Below are 13,448 nucleotides of genomic sequence, written 5' to 3'. Positions count from 1 at the left end.
TGTTTTACAGTAGTTAATCCATAGATGAATTTCCACATTTGTTTAAATTTGTTTACAACATCTTTAATGTTATTTTGAAGAATGTTGAAGGCTCTATATGTTGGTGCAAACCTTCATCCATATTTCTTGTTTGCCTTGGCAATTTGCCCTTTTTAAAATTCTGGCATTCCTAGGTTAGTGTTGTTTCTTTAATATATTTTTTCAAATTTAAACAACAATGCAACTTTTGTTTAACAATTTCATATAGGACCTTTGGTACAGTGTTATCAAATTCTAGTGTAGTGTTCTTAAATTTTGACATCATTGCATACACTACCTCTTCTACTAGTTCCTTCTCCTCTCTTCCAATTATTTCAAAATCAATATTCTTTAAACCAGATAAATCTGCATTATTTTTGACATTTTCACACACATTTTCAATATCAAAAAGTGGTTTGTGACTTAGCATTTTAAATTGACTCAAATCATCTGATTTAGTCTTTTCTTCATCTATTTTAGGTTGTGCAACATATTTTCTTCTCTATTTCTTTTGCACTTGGCTGGCTTTTTTTTCTTGTTTTTTCTTCTCCTTTTCCTTCTATGTTGTGGCATGTGTGCTAGCCTTGGTAGTAGGTTTTCTTGGCTTGGTTGGGCTTGGCTTTACAATTTTCTTTGTCTTAGTCATAGGCTGTGCCTTAGCCTTTCTCTTCTTTGACTCAACATGTGTTGGTGCTTCCTCAATTTCTTCATCCTCACCACCTTATGTTTCTTCTTCTTCCTTGTCCTCTCCCATGCCTTGGGTTAATGCAAGAGGTCCTTCTATTTGTTCTTGATCTTCTACTTCATCCTCTTCTTCCTCACCTGCATTTTCACCAAATTTGCACTTTAGCTTCTATACCAATTTATCTTTCTTTTTAAGTGTGGACACATTTTTCAACTCCATTTCAATATTTGATTTCATCGCATCATATTTTCCAAAGATTTTATCATTCTTGTCCACTTCCTCTATTAGGAGTGTAGTTATTGTTCTTGATGCTTCATCAACATTGATCTCATATCCAAGTGGTCTTAACCATATGACCCTTGGTGTAGTAGCCTGTATAAAGGTATAATCAGCATCAACAAAAAAACATATATCATTGTTATGTTGCTCAACTAGTGAAACATGTTTCCTCATCCTTTGCTTCATTGACTTATTCAAGTCTTAAAAGTAGCTAGTCATTAATGTCTCAAAATTTTCTCCCATCTATTCAATATACAAATTTATTTGAACGACAATTGATATTGGTCTTCCATCTAACTATACCTAAAGAGGGGAATGCATTTTGTACATAGAAGAATATGTAGATAAGTATTGAACCATATTTGCATTGTGCACTTTTGGTTTTCCTTATAGCTCCAAGGTTCTCCATTAGTTGTTGTAGCTAGAGTTCTGCCAGATCATATGTATGATCTTTCTTTACAATCTTGTAGCCAACATCTACTGCAATATAGGGTACACTATTAAATCTACTAGATTGATAGAATTTGTGTGAGATTACCCTAAGAACAAAGTTTATCAAAGGATCAGTTATAGTGTCTATTGTCATTCATCCTTTAATTTATTTTGCTCATGTATTCTTCTCAATTACCTCTTTGGAGTCACTCCACAGAGTCTTGGATCAATCTAGGGTTTGGTAGCCAGTCACCCTATGAATTATTCATTTGGTAATCTTTATTGGTCCTCGTAGGCACAATAATCCATCATGTATTTAGCTTAGCATAATTCTAATCCATTTAGTCTCGAAAATAGTAGGAAAGTCTAGGGCATGGGTCAAATCCTTCATTTCGACAATTTTGAATTCTTCTTTCAGACAAACATTTTCACATAGTCTATCATATGCTTCTCTGATTTCCATGTCTCCTATTCCATCTATTTTGCAATTGTAACATTTCCTAACATCTTTTACCATAATAACTTTTGGTAAAATCATGGATAGTGCGCCAAAGGGATCTTGTTTATATGCTATGTTAGGGATGGCCTTGAATATTGACTATTTTACTTCATTAATAACTAGTTGGACATTCAAAACCTCCTTTCCTTCTACATTCTTTGAGCTAAGCACCATTTTGTAAAACTAGGGTTTGTGCAAATAAAAAATGCATAGCTTGAGTTGTGATAAATACATTGAAAATCCCTAGCATTTAATGCTTAGTGCTTGTACAGCTATAAACTTAGCATCAACTCAATTTTAGAACAACTCTGCATCCATTAGTGTTACCATCACTCAACATCTATTGTAGACTCGGCATCAACTAGATAGTTTATTAGCTCATCATCAACTAACATTCCACTCGGCATACATGAAAACTTTAAAGTTTTAACTTGAGTTTATAACAACAGTTTGCATCTTTTTTTCATGCCAATGTAGTCCTTTCAATACTAATTTGTTTTGGAACTAATGTATGATATAAATTTTTAAATATTAGTCCCATGTACCTCTTGATTGTTTAATTTGATGAGGTATGATCACTTAACCCATTGGCTGAAGTGATCCCCTCTTCATTTGATGTGCTACAAGCATCTTTCTTTTTCCATGTCTTATTCATCTCATCTTTGATGTGTTCAACATTTTCATTGCCTTTATCATATTCACAACTTGGTGTTTTTGACGTAGTTGGGCAATGCTTGCTAATATGACCAGTCTTCAAATTGCTAAAACATGTAGTTTGACTCAACCATCTTGTGTTCTAATACAATTCTTAGGAGCATGTCCATATTCTTGATAATAGTGATAGATATATCTTGTATTGTAATCCCAATTATAAGGGTTTCAATAGTTTGTTACCTCTATTAGCTTATTGATGACCATGCAGAATTAGATCTACATTCAAAGGCTCTATGTCGATACTTATGATAGTTGTAGCAATATCCTTCAAATCTGTGTTTTTGCATGGTCCTAGTTCTACATTCATGTGCCTGATGACCTTTTTTATTGCACTTAGGAAAATGAGTCATGTTCTTAGGCTTCAAATTCTAATTTGCATTATTTCTCCTCTATATATTAGTAGTATGTCCTTTCTTTCGATAATTATGACAAGTGGGTTTGGAGTTCTTACCTTTGATGTTCCTTTCTTCAGCAACTTTGGATGATTCTCCTTCTTCAATGCTTGTGTAGCCCAATCCTGATGTGTCTCTGTTAGGTCTAGGAGACCTTAGTAATTGCTCAAAGTATTTGATGGCTTCATTTGGCTTGTTTGAAACTTTCAGCAAATTCCTTTTCTCTTTTTAGATCATTCTACAATTGTTCATTTTGCAACTTCAATGTGGTTATCTCAATGTCCTTGACATTGAGTTCATATTTGGCATTCATCATTTGATTCAGGGTATCTAATTGCATGTTGAAGATCTTGGTTAGCTCTACTAACTTTGCTTCCAATTTTTTTGCTAGAATTCTTTTGTCTTCTTCAATTAAGGCTTTGTCTTCCATGGCTTTCTTATTTTGTTTAGTTAACTCACATAGTGGTATAGCTTGTGATTCTTGCTCCAACTTGAGATTTCTAATTTCCACAACTTGGATTCTATTCTTTTCCATTAGATCTACAACTGCTAAATCAAATTCACAAGAGTTACCATTTACAAATAGCTTCATTCAGTTGATGTAGTATGAGATGTATTTCAATCTCTTGGTTCTCAATAGTATTTCCCAATTTGTAGACTTCCATTTCAAGATCTTTCCTCTAAGTTACAAAGCTTCTCTTTTAGAGAACTAGGCTCTGATACCAATTTTTGGAATACAAGTGGGAACAAAACAAACTTATGAGAGAGGGGTGTGGGGTTGAATCAGGAGTTTAAACTTGGACCCATAAACTTTCACCTTTCATACATCACATACATAATAAACTAAAATAACATATAAAGCATATGCAGTAATCATGTAAACATGTAATCAAACACACACACTTAACACCATATATGATTACCTAGAAACCCTCCAAATGAGAAGGTAAAACTAGGGTGGGGATTACACCTACAAATCTTCATTACTATAGAAATAAAGTGTATCCAATTAAGGTTAGAATGGTTTGACCATGAATCATGATCTGCTCTATTAAAGGCCTACCCTGTTGAAGGTTTACAACTACTATTAAGTTCCACCTTGTTAGAGGATTTCAACACCCTGTTAGAAGTGTGCCTTGTTAGAGGACTTCAACTTACAATAAAGTAAGCACCTTATTAAAAGATTTCATACAGCCTGTTAGGACTACTCTGTTAAGAAATTTAACTAAAATCACCTGTCAAAATGTCTCAGCATAGATCTTTTAGTTGGCACTTGCTTTCTTGATAACATATCACCTTTATCCAATCTGTGATTAATCTTTCACAATCTAATGTATCAATGTTGTATCCTCTATCTTCCATTCTTTAGTTAGCTGATTATGCAATTCACTCTTACTGCTAAGTTACATTGAATGCTTTCCAAACTATTTTGTTCACTCCTATAATTTGATCATTCACCCCTTGTGCACTATTCTCATCATCATTAAAAATTAGGGCTTTTTCCTCCTTAAGAAGACTAAGGTGGCTTAGTGTTAGGTATGAATATACTACTGAGATTCATCAATTTTTCTACTTAAACCTTCCCATTTTTTTTATTGGCTACATGTAATTTCATAGGGAATCTACATATAGATTGGACCTTATCTCTAAAAGATCAAAATCTATCCTTAAGTCAGCTCAAAAATTGTTTACATAGTTGTTTGTTCGATAACAAACAAATATGTCCAATTTGTGTTAATTAGTATATGTAGTCTCTGATGTTCAGCATCAACTATAATTTTGTTCTGACTCGGGATGTAAACTACTTAGCATCCACTATTCTCTTGGCACTTGAAATTACTCAACACTTGAAATTACTCGGTATGGTCTAATATTTACATGTTGTTCTTATCATGCATTACTAGTTTAGCATGAACTAAGTAAATGTCTTAAATGTGTTGACACTCACTTGTCAAAACCAATATGAGATTAATAGGGTGGGCAGTCTTCTGGCACCTTAGGAAAGAAAGGAGATAACCAGAATCAAGGACAAAAATTTGAATAGGATCCACCACCTCAGAGTGATCAACAAAATTCTAGTAGGGGTAGTGCACCTTATTGTAGTGCCACCCAGGGTGGTCGCAGAACAAGTTCTAACTTTGGAGGAAATTTTTATTCTTTTCATTAGCCTAGCCATAAATCTTTTTAGTGTTCTATCAAACCATCTTTAGGACCTGGTAAGGGTGCAACAAGATGTGAGCCTACTGTAGGAGATGCTGGTAGGAATCACGAAGTCTTTGTAGGGGTTGACAACTATCAAGTAGATCATCAAGGTATAGTAGTCAAGGCTATAGGTATGTTGCATGGTATTTCAGCTTCAATTTTATTTGACTCATGTGCTTTAGATTCTTTAATTTCACCATCTCTTGTTCAGTGATGTGGGCTAGTGGCAGTACATCTAGTCAACGGGTGGTAGGTTAAGTTAGCCACAGGTTCCAAAGTAACTATAGATTCTTTTGTTAGAGGATGTTTTCTAAATTTTTGTACCTTCACCACCATAGTGGATCTACAGATTCTACCTCTAGGATCGTATGACATTGTGTTGGGCATGGATTTGTTAGCTGCCCATCAAGCAAATATAAATTGTCATCATAAGATGATACTATATGTTGATGATACAGGTGGGTAGGTGGAACTTTTTTGAGTTGAGAGACTAGTATAGCTTCATATGATCTCAGCTAATAAGCTAAAGCATAGTGTGTGGAAGGGTTGTTAGTTGTTTCTTGTGTTTGTTAGTGATCTCGAGGAAGCTAAGAGCCATATGGTGACACTTGATGATCACCACCCACACCTTCGTGAGTATGATGATGTGTTTCCTAATGAGATTCTAGGTATGCCACCATAGCATGACATTAATTTTTTAATTGATCTTGTACCAAGAGTAGAGCCAATTTCATGAGCTCCTTATCACATGAATACTCATGATTTGAGTGAGCTCAAATTGTAGTGTGAGGAATTGTTGGCCAAGGAAAATATTCATCCTATTGTATCTCTATGGGGTGCACTAGTCATCTTCGTCAAGAAGACAGATGGTTTATTGAATTTGTGCATTAACTATTGAAAGTTGAATAAGGTGACGACGAAGAAGCATTATCCTTTGTCGAGGAGAGATGACATGTTTGATCAAATGAAGGGAACATGAGTGTTCTCAAAGAGTTATCTAAAGTTAGGATACCATTAGCTTCATATCTAGGAGGCCAATATTCATCGAATAACTTTTCATACATGATATGGGCATTATGAGTTCATGGTATTACCCTTTGGGTTAACTAATGTGCCATCAGTGTTTATGAGTTTGATGAATAGATTATTTAAAACTTACCTCAATCAGTGTGTCATTATATTTCTAGATGTCATATTGATCTATTCAAAAACTATGAAGGAGCATGAAGTCCATCTACACCAAGTATAGTATTGTAGTGCTTGAGAGACCATCAGTTGTATGGAAACTTGAGTAAATGTGGTTTCTTCCAGTTAGAGGTGAAATATTTGGGACACATCATCACTGGTGATGGAATTATAGTGGATCCAAAGAAGATTGTTGCTATTATGGATTATTTGTTACCTACTATTGTCTCAAAATTCTATAGTTTTATGGGATTGGCAAGTTACTATTTTCGCTTTGCGAAGGATTTCTCACAAGTAGCTCATCCCATCACTTCTCTTTAGTTGAAAGGGAAGAAGTATGTATACTCAGACTAGTGTGAGGCATCATTTAATGCTCTTAAGGAGTGTTTGACTAGTGCACCAATCCTTGTAGTACCTAATCCTATAGGAGATTTCATGGTTTGTACAGATGCTTTGTTGGAAGACGTGGGTGTGCTGTTAATGCAAGATGGTCAAGTGGTTTCATATGGGTCTAGAAAACTCAAAGACCACAAGCTTAACTACCCATATCATGATATTGAACTCACAGTTGTAGTGCATGCTCTTATACATTGGAGGCATTTTCTTTTGGGACATAGGTTTGTGTTGTATAGAAATCATAGGAGCTTGCAATATATCTTTTCTCAGCCAAACCTAAATGCATGATAGCATCACTAATGGACTTCTTGTGTGAACATGACTTTTTTGTCCATTACATTAAAGGGAAGGAGAATGTTGTCATGGATGCCTTGAGTAGGAGGTGACATGAGGTATTAGTGATGTCATTGGGAGTGGATTTGCAAGGCCATATCTTGGAGGCTTTGCCTAGTGACACTTGGTATTAGGAGATAAGGGTGGAGATCAAGTGTAGACATACCCTTGAGGGGAGATTTTTAGGTTATTTTCTCAAGTTCGATGGACTACTTTGACACTCAGGACATATCCATGTACCTGTGTTGGGTGATCTTCATACCTTAGTTTTGTTAGAAGTGCATCATGCACCTATTTCTGCACATGCAGTGTCAAAAAGATGCATGTTGATCTTAGACAACTATGCTTTTGGGTAGCAATGAGGCATGATGTTGCTAATTTTATTTCTATATATCTTGAGTGTAAGAAATTAAAGGCATAGCATCAACATCTGGTGGATCTTTTGTAGCCACATACCATTCTAGAATGGAAGTGGGATATGATATTCATTTATTTTATCATAGGGTTTCCTATGTCATCATGGAGACATGATTGTATCATGGTGATAGTGGACAAGTTGTCCAAGGTAGCACATTTTTCACCCATGAGAGCATGCTACATAGCTTCTTCTATAGTGCATGTTTTCTTGGAAGATATTGTTCTTTTGCATGGGATCCCTCATTAGAATATTTTGGATAGAGATCTAGTGTTTACATATGCACTATTTACATTTCTCCAACATGCTTTGTGTGCACAACTCAATTTCAGTTCACCTTATCACCTAGAGTTTGATGGTCAGACTAAGAGAGTGAATCATGTTCTTGAAGATATGCTTTGAATGTATGTTATGGATAGGTAGGTGAAGTGGGAGGACTATTTGTACCTTGTTGAATTTGCATACAACAATAGGTATCATAGTTCTCTTGGCATGTCACCTTTTCAAGCCTTGTACGGTAGACCATGTCATACCACTTTGAGTTGGGATTGTTTAGAGGAAAGAGCTCTTTTGGGTCTAGAGATGCTTTAGGATATGGAGTAGTAGGTTGTTCACATTACAGAGCATTTGGTTACTGCTCAGGACAGGCAAAAGAAGTATGCAAATGCCCATAGGTTGGATCGTCACCATTTGAGACCCTTGAGAGGATTGGTCCTATTGCTTATCAACTAGGATTGGTCATATTGGATAATTGAGATAGCCCTTTCCAAATGTAATGTAAATTCATATTAAAATTGTTATATAAATAATGATAAATAATTAGTTTCGAGTGATGTCATCACATATTTTTCCAATTCAATATGTAGAAGTTTTTATGTATTGACTTATGCAAATATTTAGAGAATTATAATCAAGATCTCTTAATAATTAAGGATGAGATAATTAAGATGGAATATTAAAGTTAAGTGAGTGTTAGTTGTTTAAGGTGGCTTGATGTTAATTTAGGATAATTTTAATGAGAAATTATTAAATTATAGTAATTTTTTCGTCTGTGATTTTGAAAATCTATCAAATAATTATGTTATTCATTATACTCTACACTTTTAGAGGATCCAATATATTGTATGTTACTATAATTCTATTAGTTCTCTTTATAAATATATTTTATGTTTTTATTATTATTTATATATATAAAATATAGTTAGATTAGCGTAAAATATTACTAATATATAGTCATATCACAAATCAAAGGAATGTATTGTTACAAAAATAATATTAGAAATTCAAATTAAATAGTACAATAGCATTTTGTTTGTCTTGAAAAAAATTTGGGCTATAATTATGTAAGAGTCAACCTCCTTTTATTTGGTGTTGATTAAATAGAAAATAAGTTAGTTCTCATTGAATATTAAAAAGATAAATCTCTTAATCAAAGTTCATATGAAAATCAATTTACATATGAAAAATGTACATTTATGAGTAGCATAACTCTCATTGCAATCCTTAAGGTCTATAACTTGTACAAGAGAACTTGGTTCTTTATAATTTCCAATAGGCTTGTCTCCTCTACCTACAAGTCTATTTTTGACTAATAACATGTCTCTCATAAAACTCAAAAATATTAGAATTCTTTAGAATAACTAAGAGGGTGGGCGGTTGAATTAGTTATCCAAGGTCCAAATGCCCTAATAATACTTTTTCTCAAATTATACTGAGCCCATAAACTTTTCACCCATCCAAGCTTAAAATAATCATCCTAGAAAATTATAGTAAATCAATATGCAGCAATAAAACATGCAAGATCAACACATGACACAATGATTTATGTGGAAACCCAATTTGGGAAAAGCCACCAGTAACATGCTACTTGATTCTCACTCTTCTAAAGTGATGCCCTATTAAAATCCTACCTTGTTAAAGGCTTATAACACACTATTAAATATGACCTTGTTAGACGATTTCACCAAACTATTAGGAATGGGCCTGATCAAAGGACTTTAGAACATTCACTTGGAATGTCACCCTGTTAAAGGATTTACCTCATGGCTATTAAACCAACCTAAGTCCATAGGATTTAAACTAACTGTTACAATTGCTAGAGAGTAATGATAATGGCTTTTTGATCTGATACAACTTACAACATACTTTGCAGATTTCAGATCTCACTTTAGTTCTATCCTTTTGCTTGGCTTTAATCACTTCAGCTCTGACAGCTTGTCTTCCTCTCAAGCTTCGTCTCCTTCAATCTTCTTACTCATCATACCAATGCAATCATCCTTGTGGTTGTCTACCCAAATAGAGTTTCTATGCTTTCTTCTCCTTAGCACCTTCTTCAACACTTCATGCTTTTATGCTTAACCACCTTCTCCTCTTTTTGCTTCATGACCTTATGACTCCTTAAATATAAATCTAGTTTTTCTTTTCCGCTCAATTCTCCCTCTTGAATTTTAGGGTTTCAAATGGATTAGGTAGGATACAATGTATCTACCCCATATCTTGCTCTTATCTAGAAAACTTCATCTAGAGTCTAGTTGTATTCTCCAAAAATGTTCTACATGGTGTTTTGTGCAACCAGCTCATCATTCTTATCTTCCATTTAATTCACAAATTTCTAGATAACAACCTTTTTGGCTTAGATCTGGCAAATTTTTGATTTTTGAAATAATGCAGCAACTCAGCACTATTGGTTTATTGATGCTCAGCATCTCTATGTTACTTGGCACTTGTATCTGCTCGACACTTAATTCTGCTTGGCACTCGGCACTCGGCACTTGATTCTTCTCGGCACTCAACACTTGATTCTTCTCAGCATCTTAATGATCTTAGTTAGTCTTTACAAATGACTTAGCTAAAACCTTACATCTTTGATATGTTTCAATGTGCCTATTCTCTGTATCTTAGAGTATGTCATCAATACACTTTTTCACCAATGACTTAGCTAATCCTTGGACTTCATTACAAATTCATAACTTCAACCTCTCTCGAGGTGTTCTAGTTACATCTTATTGATTGCCTCCTCCTTGTCAATCAACTAATTGATAGTATTTGGATCATTAAAGAAATTTTCATTTCTGCAAGTAGCAAGTTTAACATCAATGACAAAACAATGATTGAGAACATTCTTTTCTAGTTTCATATGATCATTCCAACAATTTTCCTCATGATCTTTTCAATCATTTCCAATAATCTTCCTCTTTGGCATTGATGGAAAAACCAAACTAATCAACTTAGTTACCATCAAGATTGTATACATTGTCTGCTACTTTTCCTGGCTACTTACATCCTTACTACTGATCTCATACATCTCTTTCAGTTTCTTCATTAATCTCCCTCTTTCATATATATCTCCCTTTTTCTGAGTATTGATCAATTTTTTGCATATTTCTCCCTCTTTGACATAAATACCAAAGATGTAACATCTTTAACATGTGAAGTATAAGCTTTGGCTTCTTGATGTCTTCTCCCTCTGTCACCATGATTGTGACTGATTTGGAGTTTCTGCTCCTATTGTCTGTTAGAGTAAATAATTAATTATTAATTATTTATTCTATTACTTAAGCTTACTTAGGTTAATGCATATTTAGTATTTAATGCATGTAGTGGTTGTTGTTGACAACTCGGGAGTTTTCTCCTTTTTTAGCATATTCCACTTTCTGAGGATATGTGCTGAGTTGTCGTTTTTGTCCTCTACCTCCTTCCAGCTTGTTCTACAAGCTTCCATGAGGCCTTTTTAAACGGTCTCTCTCTCATTGTAATTAATTCCATTCACATAGCAATCTCATTTTCCTATTGTGAAATATTTGCTCTTGCTCTTTCGGTTTCTCTTCAGCAAGCTATTTGCATGTAGGTGATCTTGGCGACTGCGGAGTTGGATTTCATCAACTCCTACATGGTATCAGAGCCTCCCTGCTGCTTCTTGTTTGAAGGATTTGTGAAGCCGTGATTCGAAGTCACAAACCCTATTTTGTTTGTGCATTTTTTCTTCAAATCAGGGCTAGAGCGAATTTTTGGAGCACTTTCAGCCCAAACGGACATCACCATTGGATCCGGAAGGCCGTTTGCAGTCAGGATTCATATAAAGCTTGTCGTTTTTGGAGACAGAGCTCCGGGAGGCAAAATTTTTTTGGCTGGAAGCACTTCCGTACGAATCGTACGGACGCAGCGCGATTTTTTTTAAAAAAATATATATATTATCGGGCGCCGCCGCCGCGCCACCGCGGGGCCGCCGCCCCGCCACCCGCGCGCCGCCCGCAGCGGCCGCAGCAGGCAGCGCCGCCCGCGCTCTGCCGCGGCTCCTCCCGGCTCCGCCTCCTCCTGTCCGCCGCCCGGGCGCAGCGCCTCCGCCACCGCAGACAGCGGCGCCGCCGGGTTTTCCTCCCGGGCGCCACCGCCACCGGCGGTTTCCACTGCTCCGCCGCCCTGCGGCCTCTCCAACCACCGACCGCCACGTGCCTGCTTTTGATGTCATATTCCGGTTTGCTGACGTCACTTTCCAGGCATATGACGTCATTTCCCGGTAATCGGATTTTTTTTCCGGCGACAGGTCTGTGATGGGCATACGGCCGTCAAATTTATGCCACTGTCTGTAATTTTCTAGCAAGTGCATTTTTGGAGCAGCAGTCGGTTTTTTGGCTATAACTTGAGCATACGGAGGTCTTTTTCCGATCCGAAAGAAGCGTCGGAAAGCTGACTCAGAGACGGACGCATTGGTGCTAGTTTCGCATGATTTTGAGTTCGTTTGACCTTCCATTTTTGGTGTCAAATTAGAGGATTTTTCTGCACAACAAATCCAGGTTCCTTTCCAGTTTTTTTGCTCTCCTTAGTTGTTTTTTTGTGGTATTTGGGAGATATTTTTGTACATTTGTGGGGGGGTGTCTTTCTTTTCTGTAATTTACTTCAGTTAAGACCCTTCTACTTCCGTCTTCTTCTTTCTCTCAATGGCGGATCCATCTATATCCCGTCTCACACCACACAACTACCACACATGGAAGGCACAAATGACTAGACTTCTAATGTCAAAAGGTCTATGGTCTTGTCTGGATGAGCATCAGCCCAATCTCCAACGCCCTTTTGAGATTCTACAACACAGGAACAAGATGGATGAAGCCATGGGGCTTATTGCACTCAACATTTCAGACAGCTTGCTGTTTCACTTGGATGGTTTGACTACTCCACGAGCTTATTGGCTAAAATTTCAGACTTTGTTTGGACAAGTAAATGAGTTTCGGGCACTTCAGCTAGATGCAGAATTGACTTCTTTGACACCTGATCACTTTCCCACCATTGAGGACTTCTTGATGAAGTTCAAATCTCTACGTACACTTTTGCAGGGATGTGGGAAGAACAAAACAGATGATGAGTGTATCTTTTTGGTACTCTCAAAGTTAAAGGGACAGTATCAGATCTTCTCTTCCACTTTCTACTCCACTATGGATGCCTTGGGTGATAGACATAGGATGCCTTCATTTGAGATATTTTGTAATCGGTTAACCCGTGAACAATCGAAGATTACTCAAATGGATTCACTTTCAAGTTCTCAGTCACAGGTATTGCTTTCCAAGGTTACACAGGAACAGAAGTTGAAGCAGCTATCAGATCCCTCTTCTACTAGTTCATCATCTTCTAATAAGAAGGAGAAAAAGAAGACCGCAACTCCTACCTGTTCCTATTGTGGGAAAGGATCTCATGATGAGGCACGTTGTTTTCAGAAGAGATGTGATGGCTATGAGAAACAGATTGCTGATTTGCACGCTCTCTTTCAGAAGAGCACTATTTCCTCTCCATCCTCTTCTACCTCACAAGGGTCTTCTTTTCAGGCTTCTTCCACCTCTTCAACATCTACATCAGATCTTGGAAAGGGTCATGCATTACAGGCTTCTATTGCATCTTCTTCACAGA

The sequence above is a fragment of the Cupressus sempervirens genome, chromosome 4 (genome assembly GCF_028749045.1).
Source record: "Cupressus sempervirens isolate cs-2001-9-10 chromosome 4, ASM2874904v1, whole genome shotgun sequence".
In the NCBI taxonomy this organism is placed as follows: Eukaryota; Viridiplantae; Streptophyta; class Pinopsida; order Cupressales; family Cupressaceae; genus Cupressus; species Cupressus sempervirens.
The sequence above is the reverse complement of the archived record's forward strand: the minus strand, read 5'-3'. Positions refer to the sequence as shown.